The sequence below is a fragment of the Bos grunniens genome, chromosome 9 (genome assembly GCF_055505025.1).
Source record: "Bos grunniens cultivar Pamir isolate PY7600 chromosome 9, Bosgru_T2T1.0, whole genome shotgun sequence".
NCBI classification, from domain to species: Eukaryota; Metazoa; Chordata; class Mammalia; order Artiodactyla; family Bovidae; genus Bos; species Bos grunniens.
Window position 1 is genome coordinate 34,749,732 of NC_141173.1, and position 7,594 is coordinate 34,757,325.

Consider the following 7,594-nt stretch of genomic DNA (forward strand, 5'->3'; position numbering starts at 1 on the left):
GATATTTAGTTGAAATCCTAAAAAATGAGTAAGAGTCATGGCTAATCAAAGAAAGTAGAGAAAGCTGTTCCAGATAAAGGGGGAAAACAGCAGCAGAAAATGTATCGAGTATGTACCCAGGGAAGGAGAGTCATTTCGTATGACTAGAGAGAAGTCATCAGCCATATGTAAAGATGAAATTATAAATGAATGTCACAGACCAGAGTTCTTTTATGAAAACCTTAGGTCTTTATCTTGTGGGTAGAAGGTGATCATCAAAGAAAGATAACAGGTTCAAAGTCCTGTTCTAGCAATTTGAATGTACTTCATGCCACTGAATAGTGTACTTAAAATGGTCAAAACAGTAAATTTATGTTTGTGGTTTAGTCATAAAGTCGTGTCTAATTCTTTGTGATCTCATGGACTGTAGCCCGCCAGGCTCCTCTGTCCTTGGAAATCTCCAGGCAAAATTACTGGAGTGGGTTGCCATTTCCTTCTTCAGGGGATCTTCCCAACCCAGGGCTCAAACCTGGGTCTCCTGGATTGCAGACAGATTCCTTACTGATTGAGCCTCCAGGGAAGCTCAAATTTATGTTATACATATTTTATCACAATAGAAAAAAAGTATGCAAAAAGAGTCCTGTTTAAGGCAGATCACTCTGACACAAGGCGATGGATGGAGTCTAGTTAACAGAGGATTAAGATCTATGACAGGGAATAGAAAGAAGGATGTGGTGTGTGTGTGTGTGTGTGTTTATGTGTGTGTTTGTGTCTGTGTGTGTGTATTCAAGCTACATAGGAGGTGGGAATTTATTTTGAAGTAGTTGTTGAAGGTTAAGGTAATAGGCTTCTAGCTTGGTTCATTGAAGGGTGGCATAGAATACAGGAGAAAGACTAGTTTAAAGTAAACGAAGACTATTGGACTTGCCTGGAGCCTAATATTGGAGGTGCCTGGAGTCTTCTCAAGATGTAACAGGCATTAACATGGATATAAGACTCTGAGCTCAGGGAATAGGTCAGGCTGGTGATAAGGATTTGGATGCATGTTCATATCATTTCCATCCTTATACAATAGATAAATGTACAAAATAATATCTCCCTCCTTTTCCTAACTGAATGCTTGAGGGAATAGTGTCATAAATGACTTGTGATCCATTAACTCTGAGACCACTAAAATCTGGCTTCTAGTTGCACCACTCTGCAAAAAAGATCTCAGAAAAATGAAGCTTTTTAATCTATCAAATTCAATGGTCATTTTTAAGCATCTCCTTTGAATCTTAATGGCCTTTGTGGTATAATTCCTCCTCCTTGAAATTCTCTTTCTTCATAGTTTTTTTTAAAGCTTTCCATTATTCCTCAATCTAATGCAAAGGCTCTTTTGGTTCTACTCTGACATCCCTGATCATTCAGATTTGGTCTCCATTGCTGATATGTCTTCCTCCTTTTGACTCTAAATGTGGTCATTCCCCAGAGTTCCTCCCTCAGTATCAATCTCACTTCTTCCAACACCCTTTCTCACTACAATATTATCCCATCTTCATGTCTTAACTCTGATGCAGATAACTCGCCAACTCTCTGGTCCAGGTCATTCTTTAATCAAACTACCTGCTTGCTGCTCTAACACTTCAAAGTCAGGATGCCTAAAATTTATTCCATTATTTCCTTCTCCTCACTCCTCCTCCTGCTGTTTTCCATTTCTCAGCTTGTTATACTACCACTGGACTACGTGGAACCCTGGAATTCATCCGAGTCACCTTTAATTTCACTATTTCCTTCATTCTTCTCCATTTTTAATTCATCATCTATATATTTTTAAGTCTTTATTGAATTTGTTACAATATCATTTCTGTTTTATGTTTTGGTTTTTTGGCTCTGAAGCAGGTGGGACTATTATCTCCACGACCAGGGAATGAACCCACACACCCTGCATTAGAAGTAAGTAAGTGTTAGCTGCTCAGTTGTGCCCGACTCGTTGCCACCCCACGGACTGTGACCCACCAGGCTGCTCTGTCCATGGAATTCACCACTCGAGAATACAGGAGTGGGTTGCCATTCCCTTCTCCAGGGGAATCTTCCTGGCTCAGGGATCGAACCCGGGTCTCCTGCATTACAGGCAGATTCTTTACTGTCTGAGCCACCAGAAGGCAAAGTCTTAACTACTGGATAACCAGGGAAGTTCCTGTCTTTTATTTTCTAATTCCTGCATTTTCTCAAAATCTTGCCAAGATCTCTACCCCTGTCTTTAGTTCCTTAACCTAGGCCTTCATCACTTCTTACATAGGTTATTACAATAGGTTTCAAATTGACTCTGGTCTCTCAATGTTTTATTCTAAAAATAGAGAAGGACTCACTAAACTTTCCACTCATTTATGATACACATATTTCTATATTAAAAACCTCTTTGCTTTACTCATTTGTTTTTAAACCTGCAATTAGTCAAAACTCCTTATCCAGATGTTCAAATTCTGCAAGTCCAGCTCCAGCATGTAGGTAATGTCTACTGCCTCACCCTTGGGAAATGGCCAACTGCTGGAGACTGTTTCCACACCTCAGAGCCCACCTCTTCCCCCTGCCTTAATGTCCTCTCCACCCCGCCTTAATGTCCTCTCCACCCCTCTGTCCTCCTCACTGGTCCATCAGACACAATTCAACCATCTCCTCTTCTACCAAGATTTTCTTTCTGCTTCTGTCAAAGCACATATTACATTTTACTGCATTCATCTGTTTTTATTCTAGTTTATTCTACTAACATTTATCAAATGTTTTACTATACACAAGCATACCACTCTATGCAAGGGGAATATAGAAATGATAAAAGACAAACAAGTTCTCACCTCTTGAGGAGTTTACATTCTAGTGTTTTCATCATTTTGCAGTGAGCAGTCAATTCTTCTTTAGAAAGAGCTCTTTCAACTGCCCTTTCCTCTCTGTCATTATTACTGTTGTCATCACAATTTAAGCCCTTATGACTTTATCTGTCTCTTGTTGGAAAATTCCATACTAGTTACCTACCCCAAGATTCCCCTTCTGATACACAGAATGCATCATTACAGATCAACCTCTAACAAGTTTGTTCCAATATTATCATTTTACTATTCAGAAAATTGAATAACCTCCTATTGCCTTCAGAATTAAATTCCCCCACCTTGCTAAGCAAGACCTTCCACAGTCTTATCTCAGCATGGACTAAACAGTAAGATAAATAAATAAATAAGCAAATGAAAAGAACAAAGATATTAATCTTAGGTGACTGCTTAGCTTAAACGTATTTACATACAATATGGTGATAATATCTCATAAACTTGTTAAGGGTATAAAATATTCTGATGTACATGAAAGTGTTAAGAAATGAATATTCTGTCATTTCATTGACTCATTGTGCTGTTGACATGAAAACAGCTTCTCCTGTTGACATGGGAGCAAAGCTGTGGGAACGCTTTCAGATTCTCAAGTGTAATCACACAAAACAGAAATCCCAGCACTGCTGTGCCAACAGAACGATTAAAGAAATATTGTTTCATAGGAGTTGTGAGTTTTACTACAGTTACAAAGCTTTCAACAGTTATTCCACAAGAAAATGCTATTCAACCTATGAAATTAAGTTCTGAATCCTTTAAACCCAAAGCTATCTCCTTGCTTCCATGTAAAATGAACAACTAAATGAATGATTATTGTACCTTTCATTTTGCTGTTAACTTTTGAAGTTTCTGAATTAAAATGGGTATAAATTCAATGATTTTCTTACTATTTTGTCATAAAGGGCTTATTTTTTATTATAAAGACAGTATACAATATTATAAAAATTATAAAATAAATTTATTATTTCTTCCCTGGTAGCTTGGACTATAAAGACTCTGCCTGCAATGCAAGAGACCTGGGTTTGATCCCTGGGTTAGAAAGATTGCCCTGGAGAAGGGAATGGCTCCCCACTCCAGTATTCTAGCCTGGAGAATCCCATGGACAGGGGAGCTGGGTGGGCTACAGTTTTGCGGGTTGGAAAGAGTTGCACATGACTCAGCGACTACTACTACTAAGAAAATAAAAATAAGCAAATGAACACTCAAAAAAGGACCCATATAGTCATCTCCTTACTCTGTGGAGACACACTAATATATTTTATTGCTAAAATGCAGGGGTGGGGAAATAATACACATCGTACCACCACTTTTATTGGCAGGATGAAATCAGAAGCCTATCAGCCCAGGTTGTGAGGATCTCAAGAGCAAGGTCCAAGTGTAATTGTGCATTCTGGGTTTGGTATAAGGCCACCTCAGAAACTGGCATTCAATAAATGTTAAATGAGCGAATTTAATGTTCTCACCAATTTTCCTTATATCTTGGTCAGCACAATAACTCAATGTTTGTGTTCCCAGCTTTCTCCACAGTTCTTGAGCTATCTTTAAACCAATCCTTCAGATAGGCCCTTCACTGCCATGGTCAACAAAATTAGACTTTCAGAGCAGAAATTATGAATTGCATAACCTTCAAAAGATGGCCTAAAATAAGGTGGCGTATAAGCATGTGAGCAATGAAACATGGAAGTAAGTGGCACTTCCACTGTGATATTAAAAGGAAAGGATATGCCCTCTCCCAGCTTCTTTTCCCTTCTTGCTGCTTCTATGGAGCAATGGAGCTATGATCTCAGACCATGAGATAGAATCTGCAAGTTGAAGACAGCAAAGCAACAAGCCTGAGGAAGACTTGGTCCCCAACACTCTAGCACTGTTTTTTCAGCCCTGGATTACTTATGCTTAGAGAATGTGTAAGAAACACCAACAGTCTGATAAATTCATGTATGGGCTACTTGTCTGCTTTAATGAGTGGCCAACTACAAAATTGATGTCAAGTACTGGAAGACAAAACTCACAAACAGATGTATACATCAAAAGCTCTTTGGAGGAAAATCTCAATTGACATTTCTTGCATTTCATAATTTCTGCTGTTATATAATTTTTCTAGTACCTGGTATTATGTTTCCAGCCAAAATCAGATTATAGGAAAATAAAATTTTGAGAATGCCAGACCTAAAACAAATTAATCAAAGATCTTCTCATTTTTGCAAATAGCTATTCCTTCACATCTATAAATATATGAACTTGATCTGTTTCTTGCTTGTTTGAAATAGAAGGCAGGACTATAAGATGTACAAGCTGACAGTGTGAAATCTAGTCAGCAGTTAACCAGTGGGCCTGTGTTAGATTATTTCCCATCTAAAGAGCTATCAATTGTAAATACTTTAGATAAACAAAACCTGGAGGTCAAATTCTGCAAGTTACCAATGTAAAACTAATGGAATCCAGGATATTAGTCCTTACATGCCACTCTATAGACATAAGAACTGATAGTAAGAGATGCCCATGTTGGTAAAAAGCACAAGAAAAGTGAAGTGTTGAAGGGTGCGAGTTATTTATTATATTTGCAACCACCTATTTCCAAAAAGAGATCTGAAGTGTATTTTTTAAAAGGAAAATACATATAATAGAATTCTTAGACATTCTAGAAGGCAAATAATAGAAAGGCATTCTAGAAAGGCAAATAATAACTGAAATTGAAGTGAGGAGTAGTGATTGCTTTTGTGCTAAACTTAGCTCTGGGCATCTTGGCAGACAAGGGAAGTGGACACCAGCGCCCTCAAGCAGGCATAACCTGCAGTGCCATTGGGAAGTTCATCGTCTCCGAGGCTTGTTTTCTGGTCTCAGCTCCTTCTGCATTTGCTGTGTTCCAAGTCTCCATACCTCTTTATAATTCTTTGAGGAACTGTCTACTCCATGCGACACTGAAAGGACTGTCAATCCTGGAGCACTACAAGGGTGGAAAGCATCCGTGACTGAGCCAGCCACAAGAGTCCTGGGTCCTCTCTGCACTGGGAAGGAGACAGAAAGACCCTCCTTGATTTCAGTTTGTGAACCATAGGGCTATCAACCTTCACCTTTCTTGAAGGAAACTTGTTTGAGACAGAAGATAATGAGTTCAAAATGAAAGGGAAAACTGAGCCAAGTAATACAGAAGAGGGAAGCGGGTAGAGGGGAAGAAGAAGAGGAGAGGGAAACCAACATTTGAACACACAGCAGTAACTAAAGCTAAACTTTCTTTAGACTATTGGCTATGAAAGCAAATAATTTTCCCGTTTTCTTCAGTTTATTTTTCTTGGATGTCTACTAATTGAAATTAAAGAAGCATGACTAAAACACTTGTGTCTCACATCACTGGTTACATGTTCTCATCTGTAAAATGAAAGACATGGAATAAGTTGATTTCAAACTTTCCTTTCCAATCTAAAATTCTATAGTTCTGACTAGATTAATATGTGAATTCCTTCAGCACAAGGTTATTATCTCATCAACTTTGGTATCAAGAATTTGTGCCACTTAGAAGACTCTCAATAGCTATGTCTGGGAATCAATTGAAAAAAAAAAAAAAATAAGTGAGCCACTTTTCAAACCTATTCTATAATTATTTATCTCTAATTTTGCTTACTTATTCCCCATCTGTATCCCCAAATAAAGCAGTATCAGATATATGCTCATAGGTTCTCTTTCCTGGAAAAAGAGCTAAATAATGTAGCTAAATAACTGAATGTGTTTACAACCCAAGTGAGAAATACACATTGAACTATAAGTCTGATTTCATGGGAAATATAATATTCCAAGAGAGTTATATATTAGTGACATAGTTCAAGTTAGGGAGAAAAATTATTAATCATTCCACTCATAATGAACTTTTAAGATTTGAATCAGGGGGAGTATAAAAGCATTTACTGGATCAGTCGTTTTAAAAAGTAGAAGCCAAATTTTGGAACTCTAGCTCATGAATCTGTTAATGTCAAGACTTTCTTTTCTTTCAAGTATCTACTCCTACTCCTCAGAAAGAAATAAAAATGCATATTTACATACACGTCCTCCAGGATGGGGAAGAAGATGACAAATCTCTGCTAAGCCACATGAGAGAGGGTCCCTTTCTGGTTCACCTCTAAGAGCCTGTGTGTATTTTGTTCTGGGCTATTCCTAATAACCTAGCGTGTGGAAGGCTGCAAATCAGTGCTTGTAATGAAGCTCTAGTGGAAGCTGAGAAAACAGAAGGCGCAAATTAAATGCAGAACCAAGGCTTCCAGGGGTGGAAGCAACAAGAGGAAACTTGCCTATTCTACTTCCAGTGGGCATAGGTGAGTGAATTGCTATACAAAAGCAATGGCTGTCTAATAATTCATAGTATTTTTATCACATACACATTTATAAATCACACACACACATTTCTATTTTTTAGTAATTAAACTTTTCTTCATAACTATATTCAAAGAGTTTTGGCGGGAAAAGCAGAGGGAGACCTGTTGGTCACAGACTGGTCTTCTCATAGTAAACATCCTTAGGAACATTGGAAGAAATGCCACACACACACAGGAGCCCCTGAAACGCTTTGCTAGGAATATTTATGTAAGTGTCCTTGTCCTTGGTATTAACTTTGTGGAGTAAGATTAGCTTCTCAAAGAAACATTCCCTGATACTGTTACCACGTCTTAACTGTGCCTTACTTTTCTTATGTGAAAAAATGATGATCAAAATGCATATTCCACCTGCCATATAGGGTTACTATAAAGATCTTCCCTGGCAGCTCAGCT